This window comes from Sus scrofa, chromosome 8 (genome assembly GCF_000003025.6).
Source record: "Sus scrofa isolate TJ Tabasco breed Duroc chromosome 8, Sscrofa11.1, whole genome shotgun sequence".
NCBI lineage: Eukaryota > Metazoa > Chordata > Mammalia > Artiodactyla > Suidae > Sus > Sus scrofa.
Window position 1 is genome coordinate 110,663,108 of NC_010450.4, and position 13,737 is coordinate 110,676,844.

Sequence of the window (13,737 nt, forward strand, 5' to 3'; positions counted from 1 at the left end):
AAGGGCATGGAGGTTTATTTTTCATCTGGGAGCCCCAGGCCCTGAATGTCCGCCATCAGTGATGAGTGGGCAGCCTGATCCCCAACACCTGGTCACTCTCAACGTGATAAAACTGCCTGATTCTGGTTTTCATGGGCACTCCAATAAGAGTTTTTGTAAGTTGGCTGGCCCCATAAGAAGGAGGCCACGGATACACGAATGCCCAGGTTGCTGCCATTGTGTCTTCCTGGAGCAGCTGAAAGGATGCTGTCCATCTTCAGGGGAGGCACGAATGACTTGGCTTTCCTGAGGCCCCACAACTCTTACGACCTCTCTTATCCTGCTATACTGATGGCAGATGTAAACCCCGCCTGCAAAGTGAGCATCCATAATTGTCAGAGCTTCTCTGTGGTTAGGGAGTTTTCTCTTTCTTTCCCACTGGGGTTCAGAAGTATACAAGATGTTTTATCCATACTCTACACTTCAGTATGAAAACTCCACTCCTTATCAAGTTCTATAAGCCCTATTTATTCAACGGAAGAAGTACCTGTCATACCTCCCCTCCCATCCTGATACTTGAAATTAATCCCTTGATTGACTGGTATATAAATCCTTCCTAATTAGCCAGTGAATAGGAGGTTGATCCTGTGATCTGTCATCTTATTCATTTATTTCTTCCATTATATTTATTGCTGCATAAAAAGTCACCTTCAAACTTAGTGGCTTAAAACAGTACTTATTTATTTAAAACAAAGCAACGATCTTTCATTTATTTCTGGAAAATTGGGGAAATAGCTGAAAACACATAATAATGACCATGGGCCTGCCAGGGCAGATTTTGTATATGTAATATCTGTGCTATAGGAAAACCTCAGGCAAATTATTAACATAAAATTTGGCCCTGGCTGAATGCATTGCTAAGTCGAATCTAAATTGAGAGCTTTCTTGAAAGACATTAAATAAGATATACCCCACAGTTTGTATCTCTTAACCTCCTGATCTTTTGGTCTTCTGTCCATGCTGTTCCTTGGATAGAAAAGCAAAAGTAAAATTTATATCCCACAAATTTCCTTTTCCATGGGGGTTTGGATATAAGTTGGTGTTCCTGCTTAGGTGCACTTGCGGTTGAGGCAGAGGTACAAACACTTTTAAGCTCAGTTTCTGTGTGTCAGGAATTTGGAAGCTGCTTAGCTGGTGGATCTGGATCAGGATCTCTCAGGAGGTTATATTCAGATGTCGTCAAGAGCTACAGCTATCTGAAGGCCTGTCTGGGCTGGATTAATGAAGGGGGATGAGATGTAGTGCATATGGATAAGGATTGATTTTTGATAGGCGCACTGAATGATTTAAAAATGGTAACAGGCAAGAGGGCAAAGATGTTTGCTGATGCAGACATGTGGGTAGATGTGTTGGAAGAAATATGTGGAAATTGTTTTCTTAGTGCTTCCTCTTTTTTTTTTTTCAGTAAAATAGGTTATCAGCTTAGGATAACAGTAAGCGAAGAGGTACTGGGTACTTGAGGAGAGAGTATAAAATGGCAGCCTGGGGGTTCCCGTCGTGGCTCAGTGGTTAATGAATCTGACTAGGAACCATGAGATTGTGGGTTCAATCCCTGGCCTTGCTCAGTGGGTTAATGATCCGGCGTTGCCATGAGCTGTGGTGTAGGTTGCAGATGCTGCTCGGATCCCGTGTTGCTGTGGCTCTGGCGTAGGCCAGAGGCTACAGCTCTGATTAGACCCCTTGCCTGGGAACCTGCATATGCTGTGGGAGTGGCCCAAGAAATGGCAAAAAGATAACAACAGCAACAACAACAAAAAGGCAGCCTATATAATTTAAAGAGGGTATCCACTAGAGACATACAGTGTAAATGGTGGAAACCTTTGGGTTGTACTTTTGCAAAACAAGAGCAACAAGAGGTAAGAAAGTAGAGAAGTAAGGGAGTCGATAATCATTGACAATAGAATTTAAGATGAATAAGGAGAGAAGTGAGGACACTGAAGAAGTAAGGAATAGAGAAAAAATGATAGAATCAATCACTAAGGGGTATCAGTGATGCAGAAGAATTGTGAGGTGCAGAAAACAGAGAGAATGAGGTGAGATGACAGGAAGTGATGACAGAGAGTAGGATACATGAAACCGATGCTAAGGAGAAGATGCAGTTGTTAATAGTGACAAGGTCTAGGGTGAGGGCCATGGGAGTGAGTGGCTAGGTTAGGTAGAATAAATGGAAGGGGATCCTTGGCATTTTGTTAATAAGAACAACAAGAAGTCATGAGTGATATAATCTGATGACAGAGATTCAAAATGGGTGGTTTGGGGGGAGAGGGGAGGATTGGAAATGAGTCTGAAAGCAGCAATAAGAAGCAAGGAGGACATGTTCTCTACTTCTAAGTCTAACAGTGTGAGAGCCATGGGACACAAAATAAACTCCACTAAGGAGACTACCAGGGTAGCAGTTTCTCAATGGTGAGCACTTGGAGAATAGACTTGTGGTTGCCAAGGGGGAGGAGGAGGGAGTGGGATGGATTAGGAGCTTGGGGTTAATAGATGCAGACTATTGCCTTTGGAATGGATTAGCAATGAGATCCTGCTGTGTAGCACTGGAAACTATGTCTGGTCACTTACGATGGAGCATGATAATGTGAGAAAATAGAATGTGTACATGTATGTGTAACTGGGTCATCATGCTGTACAGTAGAAAAAAATAATGTATTGGGAAAATAAAATTGAAAATGAAATAATTGAAAAAAAGGAAGGGAAAAGAGCAATAAGGCAATAGTCAGAGAATAAACACAGTGGATTTTGTTGATAGTTGACAGAGTTTGGGTGGAGGACAAAGTGGAAAGATTTCAGAACTTGGGGAGGGATGGGAAAAGGGGATAGGGGGTTCACAGAAGCCAACAGGGATTCAACTGTGGGAGCTGGGAGGCAGCCTGGGGGTCTAGGGGTGGCTTGACATGGAGTGGGATAAAAGGCATGACAAGATCAGTCCCAGGAGGTCCAAGGCGATGGTGGTGGGGAGGTTGTGAGTGCTGGAGGGGGAGAAATGAGGGGTCTGGCAGAGGAGTGGGCTCTCTCGGGTCCTCCCTGCCAGGAACCAATGAAGTCGGATGTCCATCTAAGTCTCCTGAGCTCCAAAGTAAATGCCCTTTCCTGTGTACCCTCTCCACGCAGTGTGGACTAAGGTCTAGTCTGAGAACTTGTTGGGAACATGGACTCTCAGGCCTTGCTCCAGATCTACTGCATATGAATGTGCCCTGTATTCTGATCTCCGGTGATTTATGTGCGTATGTTAACGGTATGTGCACCTCTGCGCTACACTACATATTTTTCAACTTCCTAAAAAGTGGTTTTTCTGTGTCTACTCAATGAGATCCCATGGAAATAAAAAAATATAACTTTTTTTGTGGTGAAGTCTTTCCAAACCTTTCAAGACCTCACCAAAAGGTTCAAAATAAAGGTGTGCAAAAATTGGAGGCAGATGGATATGAGATTTTAAAAAATGATTGTTACATTTAGTCATCTGGCAGATGACTAATCCAGTAAAGTGTGTTATTTTCCAAAGTTTTAGGTCAGTGTGAGGAGAAACCCTGATGCATTTGAAATTAAATTCTTCCTAGTGGGATTCTGATGTTGCTACCAGTCTGATTATAGACGAACTAGAATTATTAGGAAAAGGAAGGGGAGGGGTAAAAATGAATGTTTATTTTTTCAGCTATTATTAAGCTCTGGTGCTTGTACCAAAGAAAGGAATTCCTTGTATTAATTCTTATGCCTAACTTGCTAGCAATAAATTATGAAAGGAAAAAAAAAATAACCATGTGGGATAATTGACTGAAAAACAAATGTCAGTAAAAGTAAACAGAATGGATTCCACTAAACCTATTTGCAAAAATGTCAAAGGAGTTGAGTTGTTTTCCCTCACAATATTTGTGCTGGTATAAAGGGACTGCAGTTTAATTAAATGTCTCCATAGAGACTGGGTATTCCACTAGATGTCACTTTGAGATTTTGCTCAATAAAGGACTGCATTCTGATTAAGTGATGCAACATTTGTCCTCAGTAGTGGAGTGATAACAATTGACACCTCTCTTCCCCAACCCTCTTGTGTTAAGAAGCAGCAGGAAATGGGAAGCATTTGCCACCAAGCTAAGACTCCAGAGGCTGAGTCTAGTTCTGTTTTGGTCACTAACCAGCTGTGTGACTTTGAGCAAGTCTCTTAAGAGCCGGAGCATATCAAATATCAGAGATACTGCTTTGTCCCTGACATGTCTTCAACAGTCAATTCTAAAAATCCCTGGCTCTAAAACTCTCCAGTTCTGTTGTATTGTGTTATGTGTTACACGAATATACAGTCAATGAAATTTAGCCAAATTAGAGGAATTTGGGGAAATTTTGAAAACTTAAAAAAATATTTATCAGGCTGGAATCCTCGGGTAAACACATATTAATTATACTGGAATGAGAAATTCGAAAGAGTAATATGTTTATCTCCTTTTGAGTCTGGGGCTTTTTTTTTTTTTTTTTTCTTCTCTCATGGCTGCACCTGTGGCATATAGAAGTTTCTGGGCCAGGGGTTGATTTGGAGCTGTAGCTGTGGCCTACACCACAGCCACAGCAGCACTGAATCCAAGCCACATCTGCAACCTATACCAAAACTTGTGGCAACGCCAGATCCTTAACCCACTGAGCAAGGCCAGGCATCAAACCTGCATCCTCATGAAGACAATGTCAGGTCAACCCACTGGGCCACAATAGGAAGGCCAGTCTTAAGCTTTTTTATCTTCACTATTTAATTTAATAGGGTTATAATGCTTGTAATGCTGACCTTTCTTGACAGTGGCCATATTTCCAAGCTATTCGAGAATGACAGACAAAAGGGTAACTGTCTTCTCTATGTTGTTTTCTTCCTTTTCTTGGGGATCTAAGATTTTGGGAGAAAGTATTAGGTATCATCACTATTTTTTTCTTAAGGGGATCAAACTCAGATAATTATAGAATTAGGGAGAACAGGCATTAGGCATTAGAATTATTATTTTAAATAAATTTAACATTGGTAATGTGTCAAAAACAAGTTAAGGTAATTTTTGCTTGTTTTCCTTGTACCTTTTATGTGGGAGAAAATCAAAATAGACTTGTACATGAAGAGAGGCTTGTAATCTAGTGTTTGTTAATAAAATAATAAAGAATTTCTCCCCACCAAGTAATCAAAGTGGTCTTTTTCAGGCAAGTATGAACTCACTTTTTATTTAGTGAGGAAATAAATTGGAACCAGAAAGAATCTCTGTTTGATACAAGCTTCTATGGTATGTCCATTCAGCTGCCATGTCATATGAGCTGAACAGCTGGGTTTGGGATGTTCAGAAAACAAGGAAATCATGAAGGTATAAAGAAAAAAAATGTCTGAATATTAAACATTTTTAGTTTTAAGGCTTGCCATTGGGTCTTCTAAAATTGCAAGCTGCATAATATTTGTGCTGTAAACGAACATGATATTTGCACCTATGCCCTTTTGTGTACTAAATATATGACAACAATGGCACTCAATCAAAAACAGATTACCCACACAGGCACCAAAGGAATGTGTAATTAATTGAGTTCCATAAGCCTGGCTTTGCTAAACTCACCCAGGTTTTTCCTAAGGTGGTGTATCATTTTGGCTGCTTCTGCTATGAGGCATAGAGGACCACAGATTTTAGGAAAAGTGATAATTAATCATGTAACAAATGAAACATATTCCAGCTTTTCAAATATGATGCATGTGGGTGGGTGAAACAGTAAATTACTTTGGTCTCACAGCCAAAATATCTGCTGTTGGTTTGTCTGTTTGCCTGATTTCCCTTTATTCCTGCAGGAGCCATTATCTGAGGTCAAAATTGCCTGAAATGTAGCTATTACTTTTGGGTGGATTCTTCTCTTAGGAGGGGAGTATCTAAGGGTGTTTCCATTCCTGACTCTGATTGTGGTGATGATGACAGGTATTCCAGGAAGCTTGGTATATTTATCAAGCCTTATTAACTAGATCCTTTGCTATTATTCTTGCAGTGAGATGATTATACATATTTTCTGCTTTTTCGGTCTTTTTTTAATTTCACCTATTGATAATTTATAAACATATGAACAAATTTTGACTGGAAGTGAAAATTCAGCAAAGTCAAAAGTGGGCAATGCCACTGAAGAAGGATGGAAATCTGAGAGACATTGTAACAAGAGTAAGAAAACTTTTTTTTACAGGCAGTCATTGACTTTTAGGAAATATATTTTAAGGACTCATATATTTTTAAAAACTTAATTATGTTTTAATGTTAAAGAAAAATATTAAATGTTCCATACAGTCACATTTAGAAGTCAGACCAGGAAAAAGGGCAAATGCGGGGGTGGGAGGTTAGATAGTGGGAAGAGATCAGAGGGAATTTGGAGGGCCAGAGTGACTTTGTCCTTCATCATTGCTCTTTGAAATGCTGACCAAGAATTCCTTCTTCTTTGCTAAGTAATATAGGTTCTTATTCTAAGTTTAAAGTGCTTCTTTGAAGAAAAAAAGAATTTCCCCAAGGAATTCTGGAAGTTTCTCCTATTCATAATGAAGTAGCTTTAAGATTTAACATTTTATTTTGAAGGAAAGTGACTGTCCTTTTCCATACTTGTCATACTCATTCTTTTGGCACATATTTATTGGGCTGGTCATCAGATAAAGACCTAAAGATCTATGGGAGTTCCTGTCAGGGCTCAGTGGTTAACAAATCCAACTAGTATCTATGAGGATGTGGTTTCAGTTCCTGGCCTTGCTCAGTGGGTTAAGGATCTGGTGTTGCCTTGAGCTGGGGTGTAGGTCGCAGATGCGGCTCAGATCCAGTGTTGCTGTGGCTGTGGTGTAGGCCAGAAGTTACAGCTCTGATTTGACCCCTAGCCTGCAGCCCTAAAAAACAAACAAACAAACAAACAAACAAGCAAACGAAAAACACTAAAGATCTAATGATGAAGTAGGCAGAAAACTTGCCTTTAGAAAGCTTAAAGGGGTAGGTGGTGCAGCAACAATCTTGGGATTTTTTGATATATGTCGAAAAATAGTCTACTTGGAGTTCCTGCTGTGGTTCAGTGGGTTAAGAATCCGACTGCAATAGCTCAGATCACTGTGGAAGTGTGAGTTCAATCCCCACGTGATGTGGTGTGTTAAAGGATTTGATGTTGCCACACCTGTGGCATAGGTCACAGCTGTAGCTCGGATTCAGTCCCTGGCCCAGGAACTTCCATATGCTGTGGGTGTGGCCATTAAAAAAAAAAAGAAAGCAAAAATAGAGTCTATTTTAACCAGTGTTTTTCATCCTGTATCTAATCATGATACACATAGAAAATAATAATGTTTGCAATGAACACTGGGGTTATCTTAGGGAATTTATGATGATAATAAAATACAAAGTAGTATGGGAGAAAACAATGTTTAATTTACATGACAATCAAATATTTAATTTGCATAAAGATAGATGAAATAATTTGAAAAATTTTAGTGAGCCTTTTAAATTATGATATCTTCAGATTCTTGGCAATAATCATTAATGAGAAATTATTTGCATGAATAGCAGAGAATATTTTTTAAATGTACTTTTACCATTTAAAAATTTATGCCAGTTGAAATTGTTATTTAAAATTTTTTATTACAGTTGATTTATTTTGTTCTGTCAATTTCTGCTACACAGCAAAGTGACCCAGTCATATATATATATATACACATTGACATTCTTTTTCTCATATTATCTTCCATCGTGTTCCATCACAAGTGATTGGACAGAGTTCCCTGTGCCATACAGCAGGACCACATTGCCTATCTGTCCTTAATGTAACAGTTTGCATCTATCAACCCCAAACTCCCAGTCCATCCCACTTCCTCCCCCTTTGCAACCATGTCTACTGTCCATGTCTGCGAGTCTGTTTCTATTCTGTAGACAGGTTTATCTGTGCCATAGTTTAGATTCCACATATAAGTGATATCATATGGTATCTGTGTTTCTCTTTCTGTCTCACTTCACTTAGTATGAGAATCTCCTCTAGTTCCATCCATGTTGCTGCAAATGGCATTATTTTGTTCTTTTTTTATGGCTGAGTAGTGCCAGTTGAAATTATTATCTAAGAATCTAAGCTTATAATTTTCTTTCAGTGATAGGTATAGTGTTAAGATACCCTGTGATAATGTAGATGTTGAAAATAATCATACTTTTTCGTATCAAGTATTTAAAGTAATGTTGTAGTCAGTAGAAATGCATTGGTAGTTAGATCAGTCACCCTGCAACTTGCTTGTACACTACCATGAGGGCATATAAGCAACATCAAAGAGAAGCATCCAGCAAAGGTAGAGATTGAGAGACACTGCCTGGACATGTGTTTGCCAACCTCCCTCTCTGCTTACCAGCCAGACCTTTGCAGCTGTACCTCTGGCTGTACGCTGTGCTCCATGGGTACCTGTTACATGAACTGCTTCAGTAGCTCCTTGGGCTCCATGCCCATGTTGGGCAACAGTGTGCTGGCCTTTGAGTAGATGTTCAGGTAATATATCATATGTGGTTGTGGGTGTCATGTCATGGTACAATTGTCAATGGCTGGATGTCACTCTTATTTTTTACTGCCCATGGGGACCATAGAGACATCTCATTACACTGAGACAGCTTTTTGTGGAGCTGTGCAAAAAAGCCGTTCATGTCTGTAAATGATTGGCCTAGAACCTTTGACGACTACAGATTTCCCAGATGATCTAAGAACTAATGCGAACAATACATTTTAGCACACCTGTAGTTAATCTGCAGCTCATTGGATGGGTACTTGCTACTAAAGCATTCTTTACTGATACCGGTGGTGATCTAAAAAGAGTATTGCACCATGCACTTAAAATTTAGGTAGATACGTCGCTGGTATTTTAGACACTTATGAAAACTTTGTGTTTTTACAAAATAAAAATTAAGATGCAGCTAGTTCTTTCAAAATTTTGTAGATTTGCAGTGCGTTAAAAATTTATGATTTTTGAAAAGAGGCAGTATCGAAGTACGTTTTTGCACTTTTGTGTGTGTGTGAATTTGGTGCTTTTAATGTAAATTAAGCAAACTATTCTCAGTGCTAGATGAGTTCTCATTATTTGGGCAACTGGGCAGTCCCTGTCCTTTTACAAAGACAGTGACAAAGAATGTGTCATCCGATATCCACCCAAGGGAAACTGAAGAAGACTGAGCAACTTGCGCTCTGGATATAGTTTAGGTTGTTGGCGTCCAGGAATCTACTTGCAGAATCTCCGTGTAAGACTTCTCCAGAAAAACAGAATCAATAGAATATATGTATCATTCTGTCTATATGTTTATTTCAATCTCCATCATGTCTATATCTAAGGAGATATTTATTTTTAAGAAAGTGACTTCTGTGACTGTGAAGATGCCCAAGGTCAAAATCTGCAGGACAGCACAGCAGACTGGATGCCCAGGGAATAGTTGATGTTGCAGTTCAAGAACAAAGGTGGTATGCTGACAGAATTACCTCTTCCTCAGGGGACATTAGTCTTTTTATTAAAGCTGTCACCTATTTGGAAGAGAGACTACCAATATTATGGAGGATAATCTGCTTTACTCAGAGCCTACTGATTGAAATGATAGTCTCATCTAAAAATACTTTCACAGCAACATCCATGCACATCTGACCAAATATTTGGGTACTGTAGCCAAGTCGACTCATAAATTTAGCTATTACCCTGGGACAGTTACAAACTTCTTCCTTTAAGTCGCCATGTGTTTGAGTGTCAGTGACAGAGACAACTTAGGTTTAATCCAAACTTCAGTAGTTTTCTCCTAAATATGAGCACCTGGATCTCACAGTTCCCAGAAGAAACAAGCTGAGTTTCACTTTTCTCTCATCTCTTCCCTAGTAGTACTAATGGTAGTTACTTCCCATACCTCCATCAGGAAGTCACTTCTGTAAAAAGAACACAGTTCACACAGGGATTTACTAATAATGAGTTGACAGCTTCTCTAGAGCAGAGGTGAGTTTAAACACAGTGGAATTTCATTTTAGCTTAGAGGCTAGAGCAGTCATGGCATTGTGATCACAGTGTAGTGATGGCCTGTGGGGACATTATGCAATGATTTAGCCTTGCTGGCTGAGCTCTATAATCTCTTAACACTGGTGGACTTATGCATAAAGGTGGAATTTGATCATGCCTTTTTCATGATGCAACCATTCATGAAGTTAGTTGACGAATATCCCCTACTCCAGTTAAAGGAATCGGAGTCCCCCCTTGGATATTGCATTCAGACTTGAGCACTTAAAGTAGTTGGATAGCAGATGTCAATTGGGGCAGAATAAAAGTGGGTAACGTAAAATACTTCATGCCACACTCAGTTCCAAGTAAATTAATTAGGTATATATATTAATCCTTATAGAACCCTAGGAGTGAGTCTAGCTATCCCCATTGCACAGATTAAAAAAATCTGAAGCAGGAAAAGACTCAACAGATCTCTTAGGGCCACGTTGCTAGCTGGTGACAAAGTCAGGACTGAGATCCAGAGAGCCTGGCTTTAGAGTTTGCTCCTAATTATAGCACCATCCTAGGTACTAGATGAAGGCAGCAAGTTAGAGAGTGCTCAGAGCAGAGCCCCTACAAGGCCGGTCCTCAGTTATGGAGCCACATTAATGGAGCGAACAGAGGTTGGCATTTTTTTTTCCCCCCCTGATCTGAATGGAGGGAACAATCCCCAGTAGGTACCTACTAATGATAATTGTACTGGAAATGCACACTGACTAACTTCATAAGCAGAGACTTAGGTGGTGGTACTATGATAGAAAAGCACTTTTTTGTGTGCTTTCATTTTACATGAAAAGGACTGAAGTATAGAGAAGAAGTCAAAGAGATATGGAGCAAAGGAGACAAGGAAGACAGAATGTACCAGAGACCACACTTTTCATCACTTTTGCTAAGAATTTTCACCAATGAATGGAAATTTATATATCATCTTTACTGTATATGAATTATATTTTGGTGTATATACATAATTATGCTCCAGTCATCTATTAATTAGATATAATTATAAGTAGACCTCACTTAGTACTATAGGTATAGTGATTATTCAGTTATCCCCTTTACTTTCTTCATGAAGCCTAGATGAAAGGATACTTTTGGGTTATTGTGCCTCGAGCTGCCGATGTGGTTTGGGCAGACCCTGCTTTGACTATCATGGTCAAGATTTTGATGGTGATTATGGTCAATCTGTTACATTTGGCTCTTTTTATGATGATGCCTGGTGTGCTATCTGAAGTCTATGTTCTACACAGAAATTCAGAAAGGTCGACTTCCTTCAGATGAATGCAGTAACTGGCCTTCCACAGCGCCTATTCCCTGGACATTGTATCTTTACTCTGTTTGGGTAGAAATATATGTTCAGATGCTCTTGAACAAACCACTGATATCAGAAGTATGAGGAGGGCTGATTAGAACTAGGGGGTAACAGCAAGAGCTGTTGAGCTGTCTGAATACTTTGGCAGAAAAGATTAAAAAAAGAATACTTATCTGCAAAACTGATTATGTGGATAGTCTTCAGAATGATCTAGAGGCTTTGGAGTGATCAGGCCGTCACGAGCTTGGCTGTGGATCTAAGATGCTCACTCTTCTTTTTCATTCCTGGCTGAGGTTCAAGATTCAGAGAGGTGGCAGGTTAAGGCTCCCCACTGCTGTCAGCATCTTTGTAGGCCCCTGAGAAGGCACAGGGCCTGCGCATGGCAGTGAGTTGGGCATGGTTCCCCCTTTCCACACTAGGTTCTGGGTGAAGTGTTAGGAAGGCCTGCCTAGGGTCCACAGCAAGGGCCTGTGTGGGGAGGGAGTGCTTGACTTCCACCTAGTGGCAACTGAAAATAAGCCAGCCACTCTTTTCCTGGCAAGAGATATTTCAGACTAATAGCCTTTCCAAATACGGGACTCAGGGTCTATTTATTTATTTATTTACATTTATTTTTAAAATTAAAGTATAGTTGATTTCTCAGGGTCTCTCTCTGAACTGCTAACTTAGGGACAGGCCAATGCTAATTGCTACCAAAAAAAAAAAAAAAAGAAAGAAAGAAACTTTTTGGGGGAATCTTCACAGAGAAATTTTTATTTCACATATATACACATTCAAAAGTATAAGATAATGGTTAAGTGTTCTCAACAGAAGCAAAATGAAAATGTAATAGTAAGTTAATTTAAACTAATCTTAAAAGTTAAAATTTCATATTTTATACTAATTATGAAAAAGCAAATATATGGCTAAATTCATGTCTACTCTCAAAATTGATTTTTTTTTTGACATGGAATACCCTAATACTAAACTCTCCAGATTTATTTATTACATTTTCAAACCCCTTGTATTCATGAATTTATGTTACTTCATTTGGAAAAATAAGAAAATTAAAAAACTGGTTTATGGAGACTCTTCCTTGTCTTTGATTGTACTTTTCTCCAAAAGATTCATATGTAAAATATACTCTCAGCCATAATTAATGACAGTTCAGTATATTTTTCCTTCTTAGAAATTGTCCTCAACATTTTTTTAACTTAGAAAATCAATCCTTTATTTCTTTCACTCATTACTTACCAACCACTTTAATGCCCTCAAAGTTTGTCTTCTGTTATGTAATTTAATTTTCTGATTCTGAATATAATGTTCCAATATAGAATTAAAGTGAAGTAAAACTATTAACATTTGATTAAATTTTATATGTATTAAATTCCATTTAGTTATTATTGAGATCAATAAAATAGTCTATAAAATAAAAGTATGATGTATTCTAGTTTTAAATGTGTTATGGGTATAATGATATAGAATTGTAAAAATTAAATTCAAATTCTTGGGACACATGTGTCAATGTGATTGTTAAAGTATAGGGTAAGTCTTTTAAAAAGTGGTATATTAGAGGCAGGGGGACAAAACTGAGCATCAGGTTTGGGTCAGACAGATGGGCCTGGGGCCAGCAATGTGCCATCTTAGCTACAATTTTCTTATTTGAAAAATTCACATAATAAAATGTACATAAGATTCATTTGGTTATAAACTTTTCTAATGTTTGTAAAAGACCTAGTGTAACATAGTTAGCACTCAAAAACTGAAAACTAAAAACATAGTTAGCTTTCAGAAAGGGTGATAGCTTTTGTTACAATGACAATAATATGTAATAATATTATATTTACTTCTCAGATAACCAATAATTCTGAGTTTTACATTGAAGAACATATTTTTTACAAGTGACAGTGCAATATACTTCTAATTTTTATTCATTTCTTTAGAATTGTATCAAAATGGATAAAATTGATATTTCACTTTTTTGTCTACAAAAATATAAACAAGCTCTGCTACATGATTATATCTTTACCGACAAAGGAATGACCACTTTTCTAATTTACTTTATATTTTTCTCTTCCTTCCTTTTTAGATTTTTTTCTTATAAGAAATATGAGTTTTCTTAACAGAAATAAAGAATTATCTATGACATGCATTGACCAAATTCCATTGTTTTATTCTGATCAACTATAGATATTCCCAATTAAATACTAGTGCTTGAAATTAAGTAATTAAAAAAATCAGAATTGATTAAATTACTAGCTTATGTAATACACAAAAATAATTTATTGTTTCATCATTAATTGATGAAAAATTATTTCCATACCCTAGTTTTAAAATTCAGTGATTAGATTCAATTTAATGAAATACATTCAACTTTAGCTCTTCATTGAGAAAGGATTTTTTAGATACAAGAAAT

General features: G+C 38.1%; 1 long non-coding RNA gene across 16 annotated transcripts in view; it reads left to right on the plus strand.

The window, feature by feature from the left end:
- Window positions 1-13,737, plus strand: part of LOC102158976 — a 977,225-nt gene that overhangs the window by 212,437 nt on the left and 751,051 nt on the right. The window contains exon 1 of one of the 16 annotated variants that reach the window (XR_002346440.1): window positions 3,153-3,277. The exons of the other annotated variants lie outside the window; for them this stretch is intronic. This is a non-coding gene — a long non-coding RNA (uncharacterized LOC102158976). Of the gene's footprint in view, window positions 1-3,152; window positions 3,278-13,737 lie in introns of those variants that run through there. 16 annotated transcript variants of the gene reach the window in all.